Source organism: Uranotaenia lowii, chromosome 1 (genome assembly GCF_029784155.1).
Source record: "Uranotaenia lowii strain MFRU-FL chromosome 1, ASM2978415v1, whole genome shotgun sequence".
NCBI lineage: Eukaryota > Metazoa > Arthropoda > Insecta > Diptera > Culicidae > Uranotaenia > Uranotaenia lowii.
Window position 1 is genome coordinate 212,544,034 of NC_073691.1, and position 24,953 is coordinate 212,568,986.

General features: G+C 36.1%; 1 long non-coding RNA gene across 1 annotated transcript; it reads left to right on the top strand.

The window, feature by feature from the left end:
* Positions 1–899: 899 nt before the first annotated feature.
* On the top strand, positions 900–23,678 carry LOC129746957 (uncharacterized). The gene is made up of 3 exons (XR_008737422.1): positions 900–1,039; positions 8,069–8,381; positions 23,617–23,678. It is a non-coding gene; the product is annotated as an uncharacterized LOC129746957 (long non-coding RNA).
* Positions 23,679–24,953: the final 1,275 nt, after the last annotated feature.

Below are 24,953 nucleotides of genomic sequence, written 5' to 3' on the forward strand. Positions count from 1 at the left end.
TGACAAAAATGACAAAAATGACAAAAATGACAAAAATGACAAAAATGACAAAAATGACAAAAATGACAAAAATGACAAAAATGACAAAAATGACAAAAATGACAAAAATGACAAAAATGACAAAAATGACAAAAATGACAAAAATGACAAAAATGACAAAAATGACAAAAATGACAAAAATGACAAAAATGACAGAAATGACAAAAATGGCAAAATTGACAAAAATTACAAAAATTACAAAAATTACGAAAATGACAAAAATTACAAAAATTACAAAAATTACAAAAATTACAAAAATTACAAAAATTACAAAAATTACAAAAATTACAAAAATTACAAAAATTACAAAAATTACAAAAATTACAAAAATGACAAAAATGAGAGAAATCACAAAAATGACAAAAATTTCAAAAAAAAAATGACAAAAATGACAAAAATGACGAAAATGACAAAAATGACAAAAATTCTCAAAAGTTTTTTCGAGTTTAAACAAGTCAGTTGAAGAAATTTTTTTCATGGGAAATGGAAGATCCTGTACGACTTGAGTTTGTCCATAAATGAACGGAAATTATTCGTCTTGAACTTTCATATTAATTTTTCAACCCCCCAGCACATATAAGAAGTGTTGGAATATTCTATTCTTCCATAGCATCGAGATGATGAATTCAAACCCGAATCATGTCATTCTATGCTAAGGCACCCGAATTCAATACGAATCCAAGTCGATATTTTCTACACTTTTTTTTCTCAGGAAAAGGGAAGAACCAAGACATTTCCAATGCTTTTTATGGAACCACAAATGTACGCGATCACGATACAGCAGCACCGCGCGAAAAACGCAAACCAATCTCATCAGCCAGTCTGCAAGCAGCCAGCAGTACAGACACATGTGTTTGCCAAATCTGACATATTTATGGGTCGTTTCAATCGGGTGACATGTGTTGAATGTCGAGAGTTTGATTTTTTTTCCCCGTTCGTCCCTCTTTTGGTCTGGCGCATCCTATGCTGGAGCCATACGGCAACGCAGTCTTCAGAAGAAGTAAGTTGGAAAAAAAATCTCTTCAAAGGATATGTTGTGAAAGATAGCTCGATGATGGCGGTACATGCATATCGGAGTGATTGCATTCACACCCGGAAAAGGCACAGTGACACACAATCGATGGCGATGATGATGTAGCTGGGAATATCTGTTGATGAGTTCTTAGAAATTCGTCTGTTGGAATAGGTCATGTGAAAATTCAAGGCTTTCGGAACAATTTTCGAAAAAAAAAACATTGATAAACTTGTACCTCCGCTTGAGGGTGATTTTCGCGATTTTATTTGACAAATTTGCCACCTTTGCGAGTGCACTCGAAAACAACCATTCGTTATTTCCAATGACTTTCGGAATGGAAAATAAAATGTCCCTCTGTACCGGACCAAATAACAAGCGCATACAATTCGAGTTTTCCACCTGCCGAGATGCTATTTGTGCCAGATAAACAACTTTGTTTTCGATTCATTTCTTTTGTAGAAGAAAAACGATCATTTTTCTTACCAGCAGCACACACATCGAATTTGCAAGACCCGCTAGCCATGCTAGCTTGAAGACTATTTTTCCCATTTTGTCAAAAGTCAAAGTTCCACACATTGTTTTGGAATTCTCGTCGTTTCGATAACGGAGGTGTTTTTCTACAGCACCCACCCACCCACAAGTATCAGCACCCACAAGTAGACAGCTCTATTTTGCCAATGGTGGTGCTTCTACAGAGCGACAACGTAGATTGGATAATAAAAGACTTTCCACGGAATGGTCGTTTTTCTCACCTCATATCCTCACCTGAATCAAATGGAAAAATGCGCAGCAGAGCCAGGATGAAGAGCAAGAAAAAACGCTGGCAACACCTGAAGAACCGTGTCCAGTCGTTTGGAATTGATTTCGTTGGAAAATACCGATGTAGATTGCCCCACAGAAACGTGGAGTATGGAGCTTCTGAGAGTGCCGCCAACATTTAAAACACATTAGGGAAATTGATAAACAAAATAATATTTTCTCGAAGGTGCGACAAAACCCGGTGGATTATCCGTCGTCGGCGTTCCTGGAGCTGGCTGGCTGGCTGGGTGAGGATGTTTGCTTTTTTCTTTGTAAATTTTGCTTCCAGCTAGCCAGCCAAGCCAACAAATAACACCGAAGTGTGATTGAAAAATGAAACAATAACAAGACCAGCTCCGTTAAATGAAAAAAAAACCAAGAATATAGACTGAGCTCATGTTCGAGTGACAACGATTTCTGTGTTGATGCTTTTCTGCTAGTTTTTTTTCTGTACCTAGTTATTTTTTCCGATGAAACGGATGCAAGTCAAAGGATTATGGAGGGATTACGGAAACGTTTAACTCGATGTTGTTGTGTACCGAGATAGCTTGGCTGGGTTCGAGTTCATTCTTCGAAAGAGTAGTTTGTTTTCAGTTTCCAAGGATTAGGTAGATGGCTAACGGACATTGATTCAATAAATTGCTGTGGAGATGTGGCTTTTGAATTTAGTTAATTTAAGAAAAGGGCGACTGGAGAAGTTGAATACTTTGGAAATTATATATGAAAAGTTTCGAACTTTGCTCAATATTATGACATACCTATAATCTAAAATAAGCGTCAGTATTATAAAATAGCCAAATATGCTAGAAGTCCCAAATGTAGTCTGTCAGAAATTTAACAGTTTTTCACGGATCTTCATCTGGATATCTCGAAAGGTTGCAAATATTTGAAAACGTAAAAATATGCATTTGAAAGGGCATGTTTTCAATTTTCAGCCAAAGGATAAGTGCATATAATCTGGTTTCGTGAAAGAAGCACTCAAACTTCGTTGTGTTCCAATAGATTCCATAGATATTTTTTATGAACTTTTTATGAACTTTATCAAAAACATCGTTTATTTGACGTTAATTTTATGCACTTTTACCTCTTTGGCGAACTCTATCAAAAAACATCGTTTATTTGACGTTAATTTTATGCACTTTTACCTCTTTGGCGCCAAACACATGAACTTATAAGTACTCTTTAGCCACCAAATAAATTCACTTTCAAAATCTGTTCCCTATTCCACAAACAAATTTTCATATTTAAGACGATACGATTATTCAGAAGGAAATGGGATGTTATGGGATGAACTAATGTGGTAAAAAATATAACAAAATTATGACAAAAATCTGACAACAAAATGACAACAACCCGACAAAACCATGTCATAAATTTGGCAAAAATGTGATCAAAAAATGACAAAATTATGACAAAATATGACAAATGTGGTGAAAACATGACAAAATTGTGACATGTCAACTATTTGACAAATTTTACAAAAATTGAACAATAAAATGACAACAATCTGACAAATCTGACATTTGACAAAATTATGTCCTAAATATGAAAAAAAAAAAAATAAAATGACGAAACAAGACAAAAATCAGACAAACCTGGCAAAACAATATTACAAGTATGATGAAAAATTGACAATGACAAAACATGACAAAACAAGTTACAAAATAATGACAAAATCTGGCAAATATGAAAAAAATATGTCTTAATTATGACTAAAATTCGACATGAATTTATTAAAAAAAAAAAGACAAAAAAAAGGCAAATGTGATAAATATATGACAAAATTATGACATAAACCTGACAAATATGATAAAATCATTACAGAAAATGGACAATTGAATGAGAAAACACCAGAAAATTATGATGGTATTTTATGACAACAATCTGAAAGATACCACATTTGTCATACTTTTATCATTTTGTCATATTTTTACATAGTCGAATTTTTGTCATTTTATTTTCATATTTTTGTTTTCATATTTTTCTCATATTTGTCAGTTTTTAGTCAAAATTCTGTCATATTTCTCCAATTATAGTATTTTTTGTGTTTTTTTATTTTATTGCCATTTTTATGTCATAATTTTGCCATTTTTTGTCATTTTATTGTCTTATTTTTGTCATATTTTTACCAAATTTTATCATTTTATTGCCAATATTTTATCATAGTTTTGTAATATTTTTGTTCTATTTATCATACTTTTGTCATCATTTTCTCAATTTTGTTTTATCACATTTGTCAAGTTTTTGTCATAATGTTGTCAGATTTGTCGTATTTTTACAAATTGGAACTCATTATGAGTTGATGTTCAACCGGAAATTTACGACTAGGGGTTCTGCGTTAACACATGCAGCTCATATAAAAACATATTGAGCCTAGCCCCAAACTCGTGACATACTCCATATAATTATGCCCAGAAATCAGGAATTTGAGATTCGGTTATGGGGGTTAGAATAGAAGAAATTACAGAATTTGATAATATTTTGTTCACTAGTATTATCAATAAATGCAATGGTATGATGATCAATTTTCAAACATCGTATACTTTTCAAATGAAAATTTAATTCCATTTTTTACATTTTTGGACCCGGTGAATAAAACACTACTTTCAGGAAATGACATTAGAGTTGGTGGCAAAGTATCTTTGGCTCTAAAAGAAATGTGACTTTCCGTTAGCAGAGTTTTTCAAACGAGATCAAAACATAAGAAAATATTGGAATAAATGATTTAATAGCATATGATGTTTGGCAGTCAAGGAATCGTTTTAGATGTTTATCTTGATATTTTTCAATTATGTCACTTATTCCACTTTTGATCCAAGGGCTTTATTCATTTGTTTGTACAGTAGAACCCCACTTATCAGATCATTAAGCTATTACTTCTAAGCCTTCAAAAAGCCCACGCTCACGTTTTTAGAGTTTTGGACCACTGTGCACTTGGAGGGTGAATAAAAATAGCATTTCTAAAATCAATTGTAAAAAATGCTTATAACTTTATTTTTTTCTATGATGGTTTTTTAAGATCTTCAAAATACACCATCTCGTGGGCTGATAACTCAGAATTTTACAGAAATTTGAGGGATATGATGGGAGTTTTGTTTGTCAGTTTGTAATTTTAAAACAATCAATGCCATTTTTCAGCATTTTTAAAATTTATGTTTTTGTTGTCGTTTGTATTTATTAACAGCTTTGTTATTATTGTATTTTTATAACTTTTCATTCTTGTCTCTTATTTTATTTATTTTGGGTGAAGGTTTTGTTATTTTTTCTCACATGCCTGAAAGATTTCTCTTCTGGTTTTGAATACTTAAAAAATTGTTTTTATCCTGAATGGTAGCTTCAATCTTACATTCCCGAAAGTCGGAAGACGACATCTTTTACCGTCATCGTACACTTCAAACCAACATTCAATTCTCAACGAAATGATTTGATCACAAAATCTGAAGCCTTCGGCATACATTTTCTTCCCAGTTGACACTCGAAAAACATTCTTTTCGTAAATGCCGTTGCTAAAATGGTAAGTATTTAACATACTCTACTTAGCATGTTGAAACATCGTGATTCTCCGGCTAGTTGAATCGATAGTCCTTTACTTACAAATTCTAATCACCTAACCTTCGTCATCTATGGCCGGGAAGTCAGATTTTGAAAATGACAATTCCTGAACCCTTCACTCAGCAGGGGGTGATGAGAAATCGTTTTACGCCCGTGTCGGCGTGTCTGTCAACGGTTTTCTCATTTTCCGAAACCTCCTGCAAACCGATTGCCATGCACTTGAAATTTAATTACTATCGGCGTGCTCTTGATGTAGGTATGTACATATGTACTATGATCGTCGAGAGTAACCCACACCCTTTTAAAGACCCTTGGAGGAAAATCGGCCCGAAACTCGTCGGATGACGGCTTGCTGCTGAAAGCCGACTGCTGATAATCGGCACCAAATCTTCACACTCATTCATAGACATTCAGCAGCCCACCCACGATTTTGGGAAAATTGAGCTGGCGCCTACCAAATCGGTTGTGCATTAGGTAGTTTGTTCTTCCCAGAATCAATCTCCTTCAAATGAATTTGGTGTAAATGATGTGCATTATGTTGCCTACTCATACGCTTTTTTTTTTAATTTGTTAACTGGATAGGTCCTTTTTTCGAACTTGAGAATATTCAGAGAGCGGTTTTGATCGATTTTGATTAAAAAAAAGTTAAATGGTTTAAAATTTAGAAAACCAAATAACTTACGAGATGACTATAATTTTGTGTCATATGTCAAGAAATAATCTTGAAATAACGCCTCCAACTGAGTTGAAACTATTTTTTTTCCTATCTTCCAAATCATTACCACACCGAATGAATTTCATCTATAACTGGTCTAAAAAATAAACCGTCATAGATATGATCAGCTTTGATCGCTAGCGAAAACAAAAAAAAATAAAATAAAGGGAAAGCGAGAAAAGCGGCATTCCAGAATTCAGCAGGAAGAAAAACTTCCAGGAATTCCTACCATTCAGGGGGGGAAAATACGATGCATGACTTGAACCAATGATGATCCCGAAATAGTATGCACACTAAAACGGAATCAAAAACAGCACCCAACACTGAGGCTGCGAGCGAGTCTGGTTTTGTGACTATTCGAATAGTGACGTTGATTAAGCATAGAAAAGATCACAGTTCGGTTGCATTTTGATGAATGAATGCATCTCAATCAGGTCAGCTACAGGGAAACAAACATGTGTTGGAATTTGACGTTTTTATTTTCAAGTGTAAGTAATAAGCGTTTAGGTATTTGTTTGTAAAGTATCGCACCTACAGATGTCAAATGAGTTAAGCTCTGTTCAAATAAATTAAATTAGAGACAAATGAATTTGTTTATAAACACGTATTCTTATCTTAATACTTTGTCTAAATTAGAATAAAACTTACAGTGCAGTCGTCACGTTCTTCAAACATACATCTATCACACAACGAAACCGACGTATGAACTTGTTGAAAATTTGAAAATCTATTTTTTGACGGTCGCCATATAAATGGAAGTGGCACCTTATACAGCCTACGAGGGTTCTGTGATTTTGCTGCGCGATTTTTCTTTTCTTGCTAGGAAACGATCTCATATTCCAAATTCAAAAATTCTTGGGTTAATTTTACAGTTTAACTTCAATATCATCCTTTGGCAAATAAAGTTTCACCGGGTTTAGAATTAAATTTTTCAACCTAACTTCCAGTTTAGCAACGACAATTTAGTGTTTCGTAATCTAACTAGCGTATTTAGTCTTTAAGGTTTTTTAAACCTATACTTTAGGATTTTTACCAGAGCGATACGCTTCTCAGGTGGAAGGCTTACTCTTCCGAATATTTAGGCATCAGCATCGGTAATCTTTCATTTGGAAGAAGCATCTTGCGCTGGCAGGATTTCATTTGTCACTCGCCTCGCTTAGAATATCGACACAGGTGTGCTACTGCTAGCTATTCTTACCCCCGTATTAGATAGGTAGGCATACCGGAACCTCGTTCTTCCCCAACTACATGCCTCCATCGATGAGATTGATAAAATGAGAAACGACATTCCACCAGGGAGGGAGGGGTGGAAAATTTATTCCCTTCGGCGGCGATGATGCCGGGCGTATGAATATTTTATCAAAGACATTTCCGCCGCTCTGATTTGTGTGCCCTCGAACGATTTTTCATCAAAATTGGTGATTGGAAAATTGAAAGCCGCACCACCGAGTCACGCCGTGTAGCTACACATTAATTTATGAGGAGTAAGGCGCCCGTTAATGAAGATTGAACACCGTCATCGACTTGGGCTGTGATCAATGTGGAAATATCACAAGATTCTTTGGGACATTTGTCTCAAATTTGAAAGAAAATTAAAAAAAAATAACACTTATGTCCTCGAACAACGCTGTAATCTTACGCCCATTTGTGGCACGGAATTGAAATCATCAAAGCGCAAACCGCGCAAATTTCATACTCGATGCAAAAAGCGACAGATGTCGTGCCGCATGATTTGCTGCTCATTCAATGTTTATTTATTAATCGATGCGCGATGTTAATACGATTTACGGATCGTTACATCAATCAAAGCTTAGATCTTTATCGAACGAACGAGCGCTGGAAGATGCTTCGCTGAATTGATGCGATTTCTCAAGAAATCAGCAAATATCAACAACAAAAATATAATCGTTCGATTTACTAAATGTCGTGTTCGATTTCTCTATTTACAGATAAAATGCTTCCTTACGGGCTGTGATCTCGCAGTTCTGCTTCCGTTGTTTTGGCCGGGCATCTGGCTCTACTGGACACGCTTGGCAGAATCTGTCGTCGTCGGAGTGGAAGTCGGGTTTTCGGGGAAATCGTTTGCCAGGGTGGAAAAATCCCCTGGGGTAGGTTTTTTTCGGCCTTCCACCTTTCCCCACCATCATCGCATCTATGAAACCGCGACCAGCACAAGGATTATTTTATGGACACATTCGATAGGTGATAGCAGCCAGTCAGCAGCGTCCATTTCACCAAAACCAATAGCAGCCACAATATGAGGTAAGTTTTTGAGCTAACAGATTCTGGGTGACTGTTCCAAAACACATTCATTCAAGAGGATCCGACTGATTGAAATTTTGCAAAAATCTGTTTTCGTATCTTAAAAATGTTTTATTTCAATATTTCTTACCGTTGGCAAATTTTCAAATTTACATTCGGTTTAACATAACACATCTTTTGGACAGCATTGAGCATTTCAAGACGTATCAGTTTAGTTTTTCCTGAACACTGTACAATTTGGATAATTAAACAAGATTTCAAGGAGCTGGGACTTGTTTCTATGAAAATCAGTGCCTTAACTATCGCTTTAATGAAATATTCCTGGTTTGTCCAACTAAGATTTCGAACCTTACTAGCACCCAAACTCATTTTGCAAACGCTTGTTACTGGTGGTACATACATTCAGGGGTTTAAAGTTGACACCAGGAAAATGTTTCCAAACTTTTTTATTAAAATTTCGTTTAAAGTCTTTGGGAACCAACAAAAAAGAAAATTTTCTTCCGTTTTGCCTTCCTATAGTTTCCTGAGAGGCTTTAAAAGTTCGAAAAAGAGTCATTGTTGCCTGGGCTATTCCAGGCTAATGGGCCCAACAATTTGTCAAAAAACCAGTTTAAATGTATATACTTTTTTCGCCAAGAAATTCGAGAATAATGCAAAAAAAATTTTCTCACCTTATCGTGATAACAAAGTTTTTAATTAAATTTTACAAATTTTCCTCCTTTTGCTTACATCCTATCCAGTTTTAAAACACAAAAAAAGGCTTTTTACGATCCATGGCGGTTGTTCGGATGAGAATCTCAAAATAGCCAACCTAAATTCATACGCAAATATTTGATTTTCATTGAGGATTCAGCTACAACCATCAAATTCGTTTTCAAGCGTTTGATTTAAAAATTTAGATTTTAAATCAAAATAATAAATGAGTATTTAGGATATCTAAACTTCTAGAACTATTAGATAGATTATATAATGAAGATTGAAAATTTAAAAAAAAAACAATCCTGGACAGTTATTCAAGAATAAGACATATTTAAGTATCGAATGAGTCACTCTACATATAAAAGAAATTTAAAAAAAATATTGAATTTATATTTCATTGCATAATTAAATAAATAATTAAGACTTGAAATTTAGATTTCCAATAATCAAGATACAGTTTCTTATTCAGATTTTGAATTCAGAAAATAATTTCACAGAGACTATATTGAAAAATGGAAATAATATTTTTTATTCATGTTCTGGATTCATAAATAGTTGGTGATTTCAAGTTTTCATGTTTTTGTTTATTAAAAACTGATTTTTGGTCCTTAGAAATAAAGTTTTGCAGATTTGAGCCAAATCCATATTATAATCTATCAAAAATCTGTTGAAACTTACGGTTTCTCAACGGCATCCGGAACAGCAGCAAACGATTTCTGCTGCCACGAGCAGAACCAAAACATTGTTTGTTTCCGTTCTTCTTGCTATGTCCTATTCGCAATCTAGACCAATAGATCAATGATTGCTGATGACAGGTGATGATGATAAACGCGGTACAAATGTTTACATCATCAAACGGTTAGGCGAGACTACTCAAATTGGGTTCGTGGTAACACAACAGTGTTGCCAGATATTCTGGGTAGGAGTATCAAAGTACTCATTCAGAAATGAGTACTTTCCTGGTTAGGGAAGATGATTAGTGGAGAGTGAGACAATAGCAATCGCTAATGAATTGTGTACGAAGTATGATCCACTACTGAAACCTGCGTTTTCAACTCAATCAGATAAATAACCGAATGAAACACTCGGATAGAAATGAACAAAAAGTCAAATTCGATTGAATACTCAAAATAATTCCATTGAAAGATTTGGAAACAAGTAGTGAAAGATTCTGGAGTACGGATTCGATGAAAGATTCAGGTTGGCTTGTTTTTTATTTATACAATGAAAGACTTGGAATCGTTTTGTTATGTCGATGAAGAATTCGGATCATTTTTTAAATTCTGATGAGTGATTTTTATTCATATTTTTGGCTCGAATCATTTACGATTTTTGATGCAAGACTCGGATAATTTTTGGACATTCCGATAATATACTCGAATAATCAGAAAAACACTTGAATCAATTTGGTAGTTCAGTGGTTTATATTTCGATCAAATTGAGTGGAACTAGCCGAAAACTGATTTTGAATGGAACATTTTACTTTTCCTAAAATTTAAGCAACGGTTTTTTATAACTCTCGTCGACATGTTTAAAAATAACTATTACAAGGTTGTTTTATTCAAACTTCGTCAATTTTGTTGAAAATAATTAAACATCGTAATATTATTTGTTGATTGAAAAAATACGCCTTTTCTGCTACTTTTTACCAATCTATGCTGAATTTGAACGTAAGTTCATTTATGTAACATCTTTCGCATATAATCAGATTTTTAATGACTAAAATGTATGGTAAAACTTATTAAAAAGATTTTTTTGGGTTTAGGCCAAGGTTGCCGAAATTACAGAAAATTTGGAATTTCACAGAATTTTGAGCAAATTTTCATCACATAATCTGTGTCATAGAAGACAGAATTTTGAAATATTCATAGATTTCACAGAATTTTAGAATATTGAATGGATTTCGAAAATTATAATTATTTTGGTTAATACCAAATTAAAATTTCTTACTTAAAATTTGAAAAGTATGACAAGATCGATAATGATAATTGATTTTGCCCAACTTAAATGATAAAAAAGACCCAATTTATCATGAATTTTCTATGAAATTCAAGGAAAAACCATCATAGAAAACCATCACAGAATTTTTGGGTTAGATCACAGAAAGTAAATTTTTTTTTCCCAAAAACACACATTTATTTTCTGCAACCTTGGTTTAGGCAACAAGTTTCCCATCAAAATATCAATTATTCGCGTGTTTTATAAAATAAAAATTTGATCTTGAGAGAATCTATCTTTTATCATTTATCATCGACTTTTGCTCGTGAAAAGGGGATGTCCTCTTTCAAAGGGTCTTAAAATATGTGAATTTGTATTGAAAATAAGGAATCTTAGGATTTTTTCTTAAGTTTAAATAATAACCTGTATCCCATAATTCAACAATGAAATATTCGATCTTTGAACTCAATTACACCGCCATAAAATAATATTTTGATTTGCATCATGACATGACAGTTTAAGAAGTACAAGTTTTTGTTTAAAAATCTGTGGCGATTTCTGGCCTTAAGAATCGTTTTTTTTTGGGATTCTGAGCTTAATATTGAATCACAACTTTAAAATCCGTTTTCAGTCATTAAGAAGCATTTTTTCGGGATTCTGAGTTAATATTGGAATCACAACTTTAAAATGTATTTTCAGGCCTTTTAAAGCGTTTTTCGGAATTCTAAGCTCAACTTGGGATCACAACTTTAATATGTATTTTCTGGTCTTTTAAAGCGTTTTTCGAGATTCTGAACTCAATTTGAGATCACAACTTTAAAATGCATTATCCGGCCATTAGAAGCGTTTTTTCGGGATTCTGAGGTCAATTTGGGATCATAGCTTAAAAATGCGTTTTCTGACCTTAGGAAGCGTTTTTCGGGATTCTGAGCTAAATTTTGGATCACAACTTTAGAATGTACTTTTTGCCCTTTTGAAGCTTTTTTTTCGGAATTCTGAGCTCAATTTGGATCACAACTTGAAAATGCATTTTCTGGCCTTTAGAAGCATTTTTTCGGGATTCTGAGCTCAATTTGGGATCGCAATTTTAAATTGCGTTTTCTGGCCTTTTGAAATGTTTTTTTTTTGTGGATTTTGAGCTTTATTTGGGATAACAACTTTAAAATGCGTTTTCTGGTTTTTAGAAGCGTTTTATCGGGATTCTGAGCATAGCTAAGGATCTCAACTTTAAATTGCGTATTGTGGCCTTCTGAAGCGTTTTTTGCGGATTTTGAGCTTAATTTAGGATTACAACTTAAAAATGCATTTTCTGGTCTTAAGAAGCGTTTTCTCGGGGTTCTGAGCTTAACTTGGGATCACAACTTTAAAAAAACATTATCTGGCCTTTAGAAGCATTTTTTAGGGATTCTCAATTTGGTATCACAACTTTAAAATGCGTTTTCTGGCGTTTAGAAACGATTTTTTTCGGTATTCTTAGCTTAACTAGGGATCACAATTTTAAATTGCATTTTCTGGGTTTCGGAAGTGTTATTTTTCTGGTTATTGAGCTTTATATGAGATCACAACTTTAAAATGCGTTTTCTGGTCTTTAGAAGCGTTTTATCGGGATTCTGAGCTTAACTTGGGATCACAACTTTAAAATGCCTTTTGAGGCCATGAGAAGTGTTTTTTCGGGATTCTGAACTTTATTTGGGTACACAACTTTAAATTGCGTTTTCTGGCCTTTAGAAGCGTTTTTTTGTGGATTTTAAGCTCAATTTGGGATTACAATTTAAAAATGCTTTTTTTGGCATTTGAATCGGTTTTTTCGGGAATTTGAGCTCAATTTGGAATCACAACTTTAAAATGCATTTTCTGGCCTATAAAAGCGTTTTTTTTTCTCGGGACTCTGAACTTAATTCGGGATCACATTTTTTAAATGTTTTTTCTGGCCTTTAGAAGCGTTTTTTTGTGACTTTTAGCTTAACTATTAACTCAGGATCACTTCTTTAAAATGTGTTTTCTGGCCTTTAGAAGTGTTTTTTCGGGATTCTGAGCTTAATTTGGGATCACAATTTTAAACTGCGTTTCTTGGTCTTTAGAAGCGTGGTTTTTTAGCTTAATTTGAGATCACAACTTTAAAATGCGTTTTTTAGCCTTTAGAAGCGTTTTTAGGGACTCTGAGCTGAATTTGGGATCAGAACTTTAAAATGCGTTTTCTGGCCTATTGCAACGTTTTTTTCGTGATACTGAGCTCAATTCGGGGTCACAACTTTAGAATGCATTTTCTAGCGTATAGAAGCGTTATTTTTAAAATTCTGAGCTTGATTTGGGATCACAACTTCAAAATGCGTTTTCTGGCCTTAGGAAGCTTTTTATCGGATTCTGAGCTAAATTTGAGATCATAAGTTTAAAATGAGATAAAAATTTGCGCAATTTTAAATCATACAAAGGCTTAGGAAACACAAAATAAAACATTTAGTTAAACATAAAGTAAAGTAAAGTAGTAGCCTGCGACAGAAAAACTCATAAATAGAGACAAAAAAAAGTTCCATCCTGGTCCATCGTGTATTGACGAAAAATAGTTTTGCAGAATAGCAGAGCCGAAACAAATTTAAATATAGTTTAGCTCCAGAAATTCAATGGTATTTTAAGATATTGACAATCCTTATTTAATTTTTGGCATTTCGGCGAGTTGTGAAAATTCAAGGTAAAATATTTAGAAAGAACATGAAAGTATTATAGGTGGAAAGATCAAAGCTAGAGCGCTTTGGGTAGAAGAAATTGAATAGTTGGTGAAAATGTGAGCAGGGCTTTTGTTTTGTGTTCGACCCGTCCGTGTTTCAATGTGGGTAGGAATGCGATGGGTTTCTTCATCGCTTCCTATCAACATTGAAACGGCGCGCGGCAAAGAATCACGCAAGTAGTTCAAAAGCTGTTCACATAACAAAAGCCCTGCTCACATTTTCACCAACTATTCAATTTCTTCTACCCAAAGCGCTCTAGCTTTGATCTTTCCACCTATAATACTTTCATGTTCTTTCTAAATATTCTACCTTGAATTTTCACAACTCGCCGAAATGCCAAAAATTTCAATAAGAATATATCCCAGCGGCGGTTAAAATAAGATAACAGATATTGACAATCACGATAAATCTTTTGCTGGATGGCAATGAAATTTCGAGAATTTTTAATTGAAAAAACGTTTAAAAAAATGTTATGAACACGTGAGGAATTAAATACATTTTTAGTTGAGTTTTGTTAGTTAAACTTCAAAATTTATATTTTTTTCGTATGTGCTTAGACCGAATCTCATTGCTTAGTTTTTCAAATTAAAAAAAAGTTGCCATGACAAAGTTAAATTCGACTTTGTATCATTCAACATGTTGCAGAATTTCAAAAAAAAAATACACTCAGCTATTTTTAATTGACCGTATCAGTACTTTACAGAGTCAATCATCCGCGGTTTTAGGTAGACGAAATCTTCCACCATTATCCCTTCGGGCTTGAATTTCTCGGCTTACGAGGATATTCCAGATACCCGGTTCGAGAGACACCCGCCTGACCTCGCAACGGAAAAATCAATTTGCCAAATTCCATCATCAGTGAAATTTTGACAGCCCGAAGTTAGGCTGTATAATAAAATTTTCACCTGCCAATTAGTGTGACAAAATAATTTAACGGACCAGCACCATTAATTTGCTCCACGTATCACACCGGCAGATTAATGTATGCATTAATCGCAACCACGAGCTTAAATGTGCAATGTTTGGCGAGTGTGACTGAGCCACCAGCTTAATGACGTGTAATCATTCAGCACCTCTCTTATTTCGATGCCAAAGAGCGAGGTTAATGGAAAGTGTATTAATAATTTCCTTCGCTACTTCCCATCATTTGAAATTTGATTAAATAATAATGGATGTAATTGATCAAGAAATCCATTTGATGCCGGTTTGAAAATGCGGTTAAAAAATCAAATCAACGGAAATTTCCAAATTGTTAAACAGTTAGATGAAGAAATGGCAACTGACTTCAAATATTGACATTATTAAATGTACAGTCACGAATCTATTAATTTAAAGAAACGGTGAAAAAACTAACTTGTCAAATGTGAAAACAAACCGAACATCGGAACACACCAGCAACGCAACGTTGGTGTTCCCTGGGGCCATCCTGGGGAAAAAAACTGCAACCAAAGAGGATTAATTTTCCACAGGATCCGTGTAATTTTGACACACTTGCACCCAAGTGCGTGTCAGCATTTGTATGCAAATGGGGAACCTCGTCCGCGCATCACCCCAGTTTCGGCAGCAAAGTACATTGAGTGTAGTTTTTGGGTCCTTACTCTAGGGTAGTTTTTCTCAAAGGACACATGCGTCCTTCCTTATAGTTTCGAAGTGTTTTCCAGAGGAAGGAACACGACCAGAAGCTGCTTCAGCTACCCTAGCTGACGATTTCGGTCAGTCACCATGTAGGTTTTTCCTCCGTTCATGTTATTACAACTGGGTTGACATCCACACCAGCAGGATCTCTTCAGGGTTAATTTTTTTTTCATGTTGTAGGTAGGACCATAATTGTTTTCTCGATAGCAATGGAGGTGGTAGTGGTGCAAAAAAAAATTGGATAATATGTTTTTCATTGAGATTCTCGGAACCTGCTGGAATTAATTTGATTTTGCTTGTTCCACTGATCTGTAGCACCCGTTAATTTCAATTAGGCTCGTTTAAAGTGTTGCAATTTGAGTTGAACAGTTGAAAAATTTAATTTTCATTTTCGGTAACGACGAGTGTGTACGTGATTAATGCGTACTTGCGTGAGTAGTCCCGATTCGGTATAATTTGTTTGCTTCAACTATCATCCAAGGTACACACTGTTTGATTGCTAAAATTAGAAAATTGGAGAATAGCGTACGATTTCCGTATAGCGTTAAGTAAACAGTCAGTATCTGTAAATTATGGGGACCGTGTGTGGGGATCTTAAGCCTCCCGACAACGAAGAGCAAGTTTAATTAGGTAATTTATTATGTTTAGTCTGCCAGTGCGTAAAGATTCTTTCCAAATTGCTCGAGGTTTTTCTGCGTAGATGTTTTGAAGGTTGGTTTAGTTTATATTCTAATGAAATGCAAGGTAAGATAAAATGCGCAATCCGGAAAAACTGAATAAGATTACATCATGGTTATTTTTGAGATAGGTACAATCAGGGCTGAATTGAATTAGTACAACATTATTCTCAGGAGCTTTAATACGAAAGTATTCTCTTTTGCGAATTAGCTTTGCATATTTTGAACAAATATCTTCAAAGAATATTTCCGTGAAAAAAAATCAAGGATCATATTTTAATATGTGTTGTTAGCCTACTTGGTTGAATAATCCGGCTGAATCAAAGCAATCGAAAGATTCCCTTTAATTCAACAACCTTGGTTGAATTAGGGAATCTTTCGATTGCTTTGATTAAGGATCATATTATTAATTCAATGGAAAAACATCATACAAATCAAGAAAAGAAACAAGGTGGCACTGTTACCAAACTTCGTAACAAAGGGTTTGTTTTCATTGAAATATTGGTGTGTATTTAGGTGTAGAATTTTTCCCGTGTAGATTTAGTTTTCTTTCCTTCCCCCTTTCAATATCCCTTTCCCTAATTGTTGCTGAATGGGTCGGTTGAGGTTGCAAAAACTGCCGAAAGGAGAAGGAACTAACGGTTTCAAGCTGTCAGCGGGAGAAAGTGTTATGCTGCGAACCAGAACGGACGCCAATTGTTCTGGCCCGAGTGCTTTCGCCGAAGTGTCCGGTCTCCATCTTGATCGCTATATCCGGTTTTCTGGCCGTTTCGGACAAGCGTGGGACCTGGCTTTTCCGGAGTTGTGTGTCGACGTCCATCGGGTTTCGACTAGCACCATCAGCATCGATCAGCCCTCCTATCAACTGCAAACCAGCCGCCAAAGCCGTCCGGGGCGACCGATCGTTGGGTTAGCCTACAACCCTTGGTCTGAGGATGACAAGACCGAGCGAAGCAGAAGTGAAGACAGCCGGGTGGCCGAACCACTACCAAGCCACTTCCGGTGCCAGATCCTGCTAGACGCACCACGTGTAACCACCTCGGAAAACCAGGTATGAGCAACCGCTCCTTAAAAACAACAATCTTTTTCCTAAAACAATGTAAACCCTCCCAATAAATGTAACCTACTGTGTCGTAACACACCAATCCGAAATTCCTCCTGTTTGCGTTTTGTTCTGCCCAAGTCCGCCGTTTGATTGCAATAACCGTTAATTGTTTATCTGCCTTAAGTAAGTGGAAAGCCGATCCTGAGAGTGAACGTCGTATGAACTAGCCGACTGTTACAGAACCCCGAATTTGCGAAACAACTAAAAAGTATGCGAATAACTAATCAGAAATCAGTTGAAAAATTCTCAACAATCTAAAATTCGATTTTAATGGAAATTTTGACACATAAGTTTTTGAAGTCTGTCGTAAAATCGGAATAGTTTTAGCAGAAGTTTTAATTCTATTTCAAAAATAATTTTTCGAACGAAACAAGGAAAAACATGATTGTCACGGGAAGTCCCCGAATGCAAAAAACACCTGGTAAAGGATAATGAGCAAAGAATTTCGAATGGAAATCGGCATAGACCCACGTGACGAAAAGGGACTAGCCAATTGATGAGTCGCAAATTCGTCTTCGTAGCGCTGCAGGAGGAATGCTGGAAGAAATGCATAGTACGTGCGTTCCGATTTGGTCATACCATCTACCAGAGCTGCGGCAACACTCACGAGCTCAGAACAGCTTTTATAGGGATTGGAAAATGCAGTTAGTGCGTGATCGGGTAGTGGCCGATGGACCCACGAATATGCCGGTTGAGGATCAAGGGCCGGTTCTTCAACATCAGTATCATCAATGTGCACAGCCATCACCTTGGAACTACCGATGACGACAAAGACGAATTCTACCTGCAGCTGGAACGTGAATACGACCGCTGCCCAAAACATGATATCAAGATCGTTATCGGTGATTCTTATTGAAAGCTTCAGCGCGCACCAGCTGCTCAACGAAAACGGCCTCAGACTTTAGATTTCGCCGCCTCCAAACGAATGGCCGTACGTAGCACTGCCTTCCACACAAGTACACTTTGAGATCACCGTATTAAACGCAATCACAGATCGACCACATCTTGGTAGACAGCCTTTCTCGGAAATCATGAACGTCAGATCCTGTCAAGGCGTCAACATCGAGTCAAACCACTAAAGTCTGTTTCACATAGAATCTGGTCGCATCTTTTCATTTACTACAGCGCTCCTAGTTGTCACATCGCGAATCTATTGACAGTGTTATAATCCGGATGGTTTGTTTACTTAGTGGTGAAAATTTCATCAAGATTGAAGCAGTCAGTCAAAAGTTATCGACGATGGAACGCGAAAGGCGAGAGAAAATTCTGCACACTCATGTAGAGAAACCGACGTGGTCAGGGGTAAAGATCGCGAAATTCCTGAAATATCCAAAATCGACTGTATATTCGGCGCTGCAATGTTACCGGGAGACCCTTACGGTGGATCGAGCAAAACAAACCAGGCGTAAAAGTGTAACATATGACCGGAAGCTGCGAGCAGAGGTAATTCGATCAGCTCACAATAATCCTGGAATCTTCTTGCGTGATTTGGCGAAAAAGTTCGAGACGAACCACAGTACAGCTCGACGAATTTGTTTGCGAGAAGGCTTGCGGTAGTATCATGCAAGCAAACACCCGAACAGGACGCTGAAACAAAACCTGGTTGCCATAACCAGGGCAAGGAAGTTGTACGAGAAAGTGTTGACCAAGTACAACGGATGCATTTTGATGGACGACAAAACTTACGTCAAAATGGATTTTGGACAAATACCCGGTAACAAATTTTACCTTTGCGAAGCGTAAAGGGAATGTTGCGGGTAGATTCAAGTTTGTTTTCGCAGATAAATTTGCTCGTAAGTTGATGATTTGGCAAGGGATCTGTAGTTGTGAGAAGAAGACTAAGATTTTCATCACTGGGGACACAATGAATGGAAATGTTTACAAAAAAGAATGTCTCCAGAAGAGGGTTTTGCCATTCATTCGGTCCCACAAAGGTCCGGTTAAGTTCTGGCTGGACCTGGCAAGCTGCCACTACAGCCGGGATGTCATTAAGTGGTATAAGGAGAACAAGATCGATTTTGTTGAAAAAAGTATCAATCCACCAAACTGTCCGGATTTTCGTCCCATCGAGAAATATTGGGCAATAGTTAAGGGCAAACTGAAAAAATGTGGCAGAACCATGAAAAAACCCGCTCAAATGGAAAAGTGGTGGAACAAGATGGCGAATGAGGTTACCAGCAGTACTGTGCAGAAAATGATGGGTGGTATCACAAAAAAAGTTCGGATCTGGAACATATAACAGCTTGAGAAGTGGAAGGAGGGGGTAATATGCCCCATCTACAAGAAAGGCGACAAATTGGACTGTGAGAACTCCCGAGCGATCACTGTCCTCAATGCCGCCTACAAAGTGCTGCCCCGAATCCTACTCCGTCGCCTAACGCCTCAATCAAACAGATTCGTTTGAATTCATCAGGCAGGCTTCATAGAGGGACGGGCCACGACGGATCGGATCTTTATACTACGGAAAATCCTTCAAAAATGCTTGGTGTTTAGCAGAGTCCCTACGCACCATCTATTCATCGACTTCAAAACCGCATAGGACATGATCGACCGTGACGAGCTATGAAAAATCATGGACGAGAACGGCCTTTCCGGGAAGCTGGCCAGACTGATCAAGGCGACGATGGATGGAACGCAATTCTGTGTGCGGTTTTCGGATGAATTGTCGAGTTCGTTCGAATCGCGTAGGGGCTTCGACAAGGCTTTGGTCTATCCTGCATGATGCTCAACGCGGCTCTAGAAGGTGTTATTTGACAAGTGGTGGGCGAAATGCGGAGCATGATTTTCAACAGATCCAGTCAACTTACCTGCTTTGCTGACGACATTGATATAGTCGACAGATCATCTGTGGCGGTGGAGGAAAACAACCGCAAACTGAAATGCGAAACAGGAAGGATTAGGTTATTGATTATTACGTTTAAGACGAAGTATATACTGGTCTGCGGCTATCTCGGCTCACTGGTGGCCACAGTCGATGACACCAGCCGTGAGATCCAGTGGTGAATGATCAACGGAAGTTGTGCCTATTATGGACTCCTCAAGCAACTGCGGCTGAGAAGACTTAGCCATCACATGAAGTGTAACCCTACACAATGCTCATTGGACCGGTTGTCCTCTCCGGGCACGAGACGTGGATATTGCTCGAGAAGGACCTGCGCACACTCGGAGTATTTGAGCGACGAGTGTTAAGAACCATCTTTGGCGACGTGCAGGAGAACGGAGTGTGAAGGCGAAGGATGAATCAAGAGCTCCCACGACTGTACGGTGAACCCAGTATCCAGAAGTTAGTGAAGGCTGGCCAGGAAATGTTGCGAGAATGCCGGACGCCTGTTGTGCAAAACAGGTGTTCTGCTTAGACCAACTGAAGCTTGATCTGGCAAATGTAGGATATCTGAAAAATTGGAGAACGATTGCCATGGGCCTAGTGAGTTTTTGGAACCATGTTCATCAAGTTATGTCGTGATACGGAGTACTATGAAAAAATAAATAACCAGGTTTTGATATTTGCAAGAACAGGATAAGTTCAAATATACGTTTTGCTACTAACTTTCTCACTAGTTATAATTATACTGATAAAAATAAAGTTCGCACAAGAAGTTCAGTAGCTATAAGCATCGTTTTTTATAAGATCTCTCCAAAGAATCAGCTTGATGGTGCTGAATGTTTTGAACGTTCTTGCTTTTCAAATTTTGATTTAAAACAATTGTGTTAAATGTGTTTTACGCTATTTAACAAAGACATAATCTTGATGTGTTGACGACTGCTGTCCTACTTGCTCTTCGAAAAAAAAAATCTCGAATAAACGTTGGACTATCCAATAGGTAGAATTTTAATGCTTTTTGAATCATAAGCTGCAATAACACCCCTTAAAGTATGCAAAAAATTTGAAAAACTGTCTTATTTATTTTGCAAGATTGATCTTAATTCATCTGAAGCATAGCAATAGCTTTTGCCATTGTCCTTTCCGTTCCTTATTGCGTTCACCTTTGAGCTCGGCTGCCAGCGAAACCGGTCAAAAGTCAAAATTCAATTACAATGTTGAGCGTTTTATCGCGTCCAAAGGTCAAAACAACTTTAAATCACTCTCGGCCTCGGTCTCGGCAAACGGTCCCGTTCGGATAAACGAACCTTCGTACTGGGGTTGGGACTCGAGCGAGAGTAGATGATGAATGGAAAGGATTTTCCCGGTACCTACTTTCGAACCATCGGGAACTGGTCCACGGATCCCGGAATCGACGAAAGAAGAAAAAAACGGTCGAAATTGGTTTTGATGTTACGACACACCCATTTTCGGTTGTGTTCTTTCTCTCATCCATTTTTTTTGCGTATGGCTCTGTTCATTATCATTAAACATCGTTGTCCATTGAAGGGTGATCCTCCGGAAAAGCTCTGCTGCCACGAATGGATGGATGTTTGGGGCGCATTTTGTGAGTGGGGCGGGTTCAGCTGTTGAGTATCACAGCATTGTGTATGATGCAGTTCTTGAATGGATTTTTTCTCTCATTGTCGAACCTCTCCTGGACCAGACTGGTGCACCATTGGGGATTAGCTATTCGGTTGGATGAATGACCCAGTCATTCTTGTTCGTGAAAAAAAAGGTGCATTCTGCTCAATGGATGATGCATGTTTTATATCAAACTGAGTATTATTGCTGCCGAAGAGTTATTGTGGGGGTCATAAATTACGTTGCGATTATTGGGGCACGTACACGAGCTGCTGCACTGCATATTTTGGGTCACGTCTCTCACGATTGGAAAGGATGCAAAAAATTTTAAAAACATACAGAAGTCACATTTCCGTTCGATAAATTTCACCAGACCTTCGGCAGGGAGCACACCGTTATGTTTGGCGATTTATACCTGCCAAAGGAAATTTTTTTTTGGAGAAAATGTGTGAGATATTTAACAAATATTTAATAATAGTTTTGACTGCGAAAATTTCCAACAAGAGCTGCTTGGTCGATTCCGGTAGAACATCTGAGGCCAACTTTTTTTTTTAACGAACGAAAATGAAAAATGATTGAAACTGGAACCCTTTAATCAATGTTCTCACCTTCTTGAACCAATTTTTATTCAAAGAAAAAGAACAAATTGATAAAGAATTGTTGATGAATCGGTATGTTGGATAGAAATTGCATAACCAAAGGGGTTTTAGCACGTCGTGATGAACATTTTTGTAAGCTAACATAATTTTCATTGTACAAATTGTACATATGGTTAACTTTAAGTTCGAATTTTTTTTACTGATTTCTACAAAATGTAAAGAATTGATCGTATCTTAGTGTTGCATAAAATACTCAGTACCAGGAGAGAAGTTGTTGTATAAACTTCATTCGGATCAAAGTCCTATAACACACATAGACTTCTCATTACTCCAAGTGAAGCTTCAAGTTTGTCACTTAAATACCCCCGAATTAAATCAATTCCCAAACATGGGCTCTTCTCACGTCACCCTTAAATCTCACCTCTTCGTTCATTGCAGCTGGAATAAGGAGGGAAAAAAATGATAATAATCCCCAGTTCCGGGTAAGTTAAAACAATGGAAATCTGCTACCGCTTCCTGGCTGCCAGCAATTGCGGAAAGCTCTGGTGGGTTTCTGTCGAATTTCCAAAGCGGATCTTCCTGCTGGTTCCGTGCTGATTTAAACCGATCCGAAAAACTAGAAACGAAAGCAATTTATTTAGGGCAAAGTAGCGTAAATAAAAGCACTTGACATAATTGAAAAACTCACCTTCTTTCTTGCTTGCTGCTTGAAAGCCCCCGTACATTCGCCCACAATCCTCAACCCAGCCAGCCAACACTGACTGATGAAGGGTGGAGAAAAACTTTGCTCTGTTTTGCATAAAATCTCATTGTACCACAGCCAGGCAGCCCCCATATGGATGGGGGGAAAAGTTGATTTCCCCATCCCAGCCATTCCCATAAATCCTGCAGAAAATGCATCACAATAAATACCAGCCCATTGAGGAAGGTGTTAATGAAACAAACTTGAACAGGAAAAAATAAGATAGCAAACAATTCACTGGAAAAGGACAAACCAGACGTTTTTTGTTAAATTGATGTTTAAATAATTAATCCTTAGGTCACATTCGAAAGATAATCCAGGAATCAAACCCCTGCTCAAACATTCCGGAACCAAGTTCAACCAACTTGCATGGGAATTCGACAAGCACTTCTCGGTTTTATTGGTGTTTTCACCACAGAATCCTGTAGACGACACTTGAGGAATTTTGCCCAAGCAGCTCCACGAACCCAGCCAGACTTCGGGCGCAAATCTTTTAATTAGTTTCCCAAAAGGGGGTGTTGTCACTATTCACTACAGACTGTTCTATTCACTACAGACAGTTTCTTTCGAAAAATATCTACTCATACTCTTTTCCTACTTACCATCAATATGTGGTTTGAAACCTTGACTAATGCCTTTTTTCGTTTGTATTTTTTCTCTCTATTTTCAGATATTTACAACTTATAGTATTTATAGTAGTGTACCAAATTAGTACAACTTATTCAAAACGGGTAAGTAACCACTTTATTTCCTTTAACTTTACCTAAATTATTAATATTAATAACGAAGAGGACAATATCAAAATTTTGGTATAATATTAATAAAATTTTCAAACAAATCTGAAATAAAAAAAAATATATTGACACTGGAAAATTTTGGAAACATTTTGAACAAAAAACAATTTTGATGATTTTGAATATTTTTACAGATTTGATAATTTTGACAATTTGGACGTTTTAACAGTTTAAAAATTCAACAGTTAGAGTTTGTTCACAATGTTTAAAGTTTGAAAACTATGAAAATTTTGACAATTATCGCAATTTTGTGACAGTTTTGAGAATTTTGAGAATTTTGAAAATTTTGAAAGTTTTGACAATTTTGACAATTTTGACAATTTCGACAAAATTGATACTGTAGATAATTTTTAAAAAATTTACAATTTTGATAATATGGACAATTTTGAAGATTTTGACAATTTTGACAATTTTGACAATTTTGACAATTTTGACAATTTTGACAATTTTGACAATTTCGACAATTTTGACAATTTTGACAATTTTGAAAATTTTGACAATTTTGACAATTTTGACAATTTTGACAATTTTGACAATTTTGACAATTTTGACAATTTTGACAATTTTGACAATTTTGACAATTTTGACAATTTTGACAATTTTGACAATTTTGACAATTTTGACAATTTTTACAATTTTGACAATTTTGACAATTTTGACAATTTTGACAATTTTGACAATTTTGACAATTTTGACAATTTTGACAATTTTGACAATTTTGACAACTTTGACGTTTTAAACAATTTTGACAATTTTAACAATTTTGACAATTTTGACAATTTTGACAATTTTGACAATTTTGACAATTTTGACAATTTTGACAATTTTGACAATTTTGACAATTTTGACAATTTTGACAATTTTGACAATTTTGACAATTTTGACAATTTTGACAATTTTGACAATTTTGACAATTTTGACAATTTTGACAATTTTGACAATTTTGACAATTTCAACAATTTTGACAATTTTGACAATTTTGACAATTTTGACAATTTTGACAATTTTGACAATTTTGACAATTTTGACAATTTTGACAATTTTGACAATTTTGACAATTTTGACAATTTTGACAATTTTGACAATTTTGACAATTTTGACAATTTTGACAATTTTGACAATTTTGACAATTTTGACAATTTTGACAATTTTGACAATTTTGACAATTTTGACAATTTTGACAATTTTGACAATTTTGACAATTTTGACAATT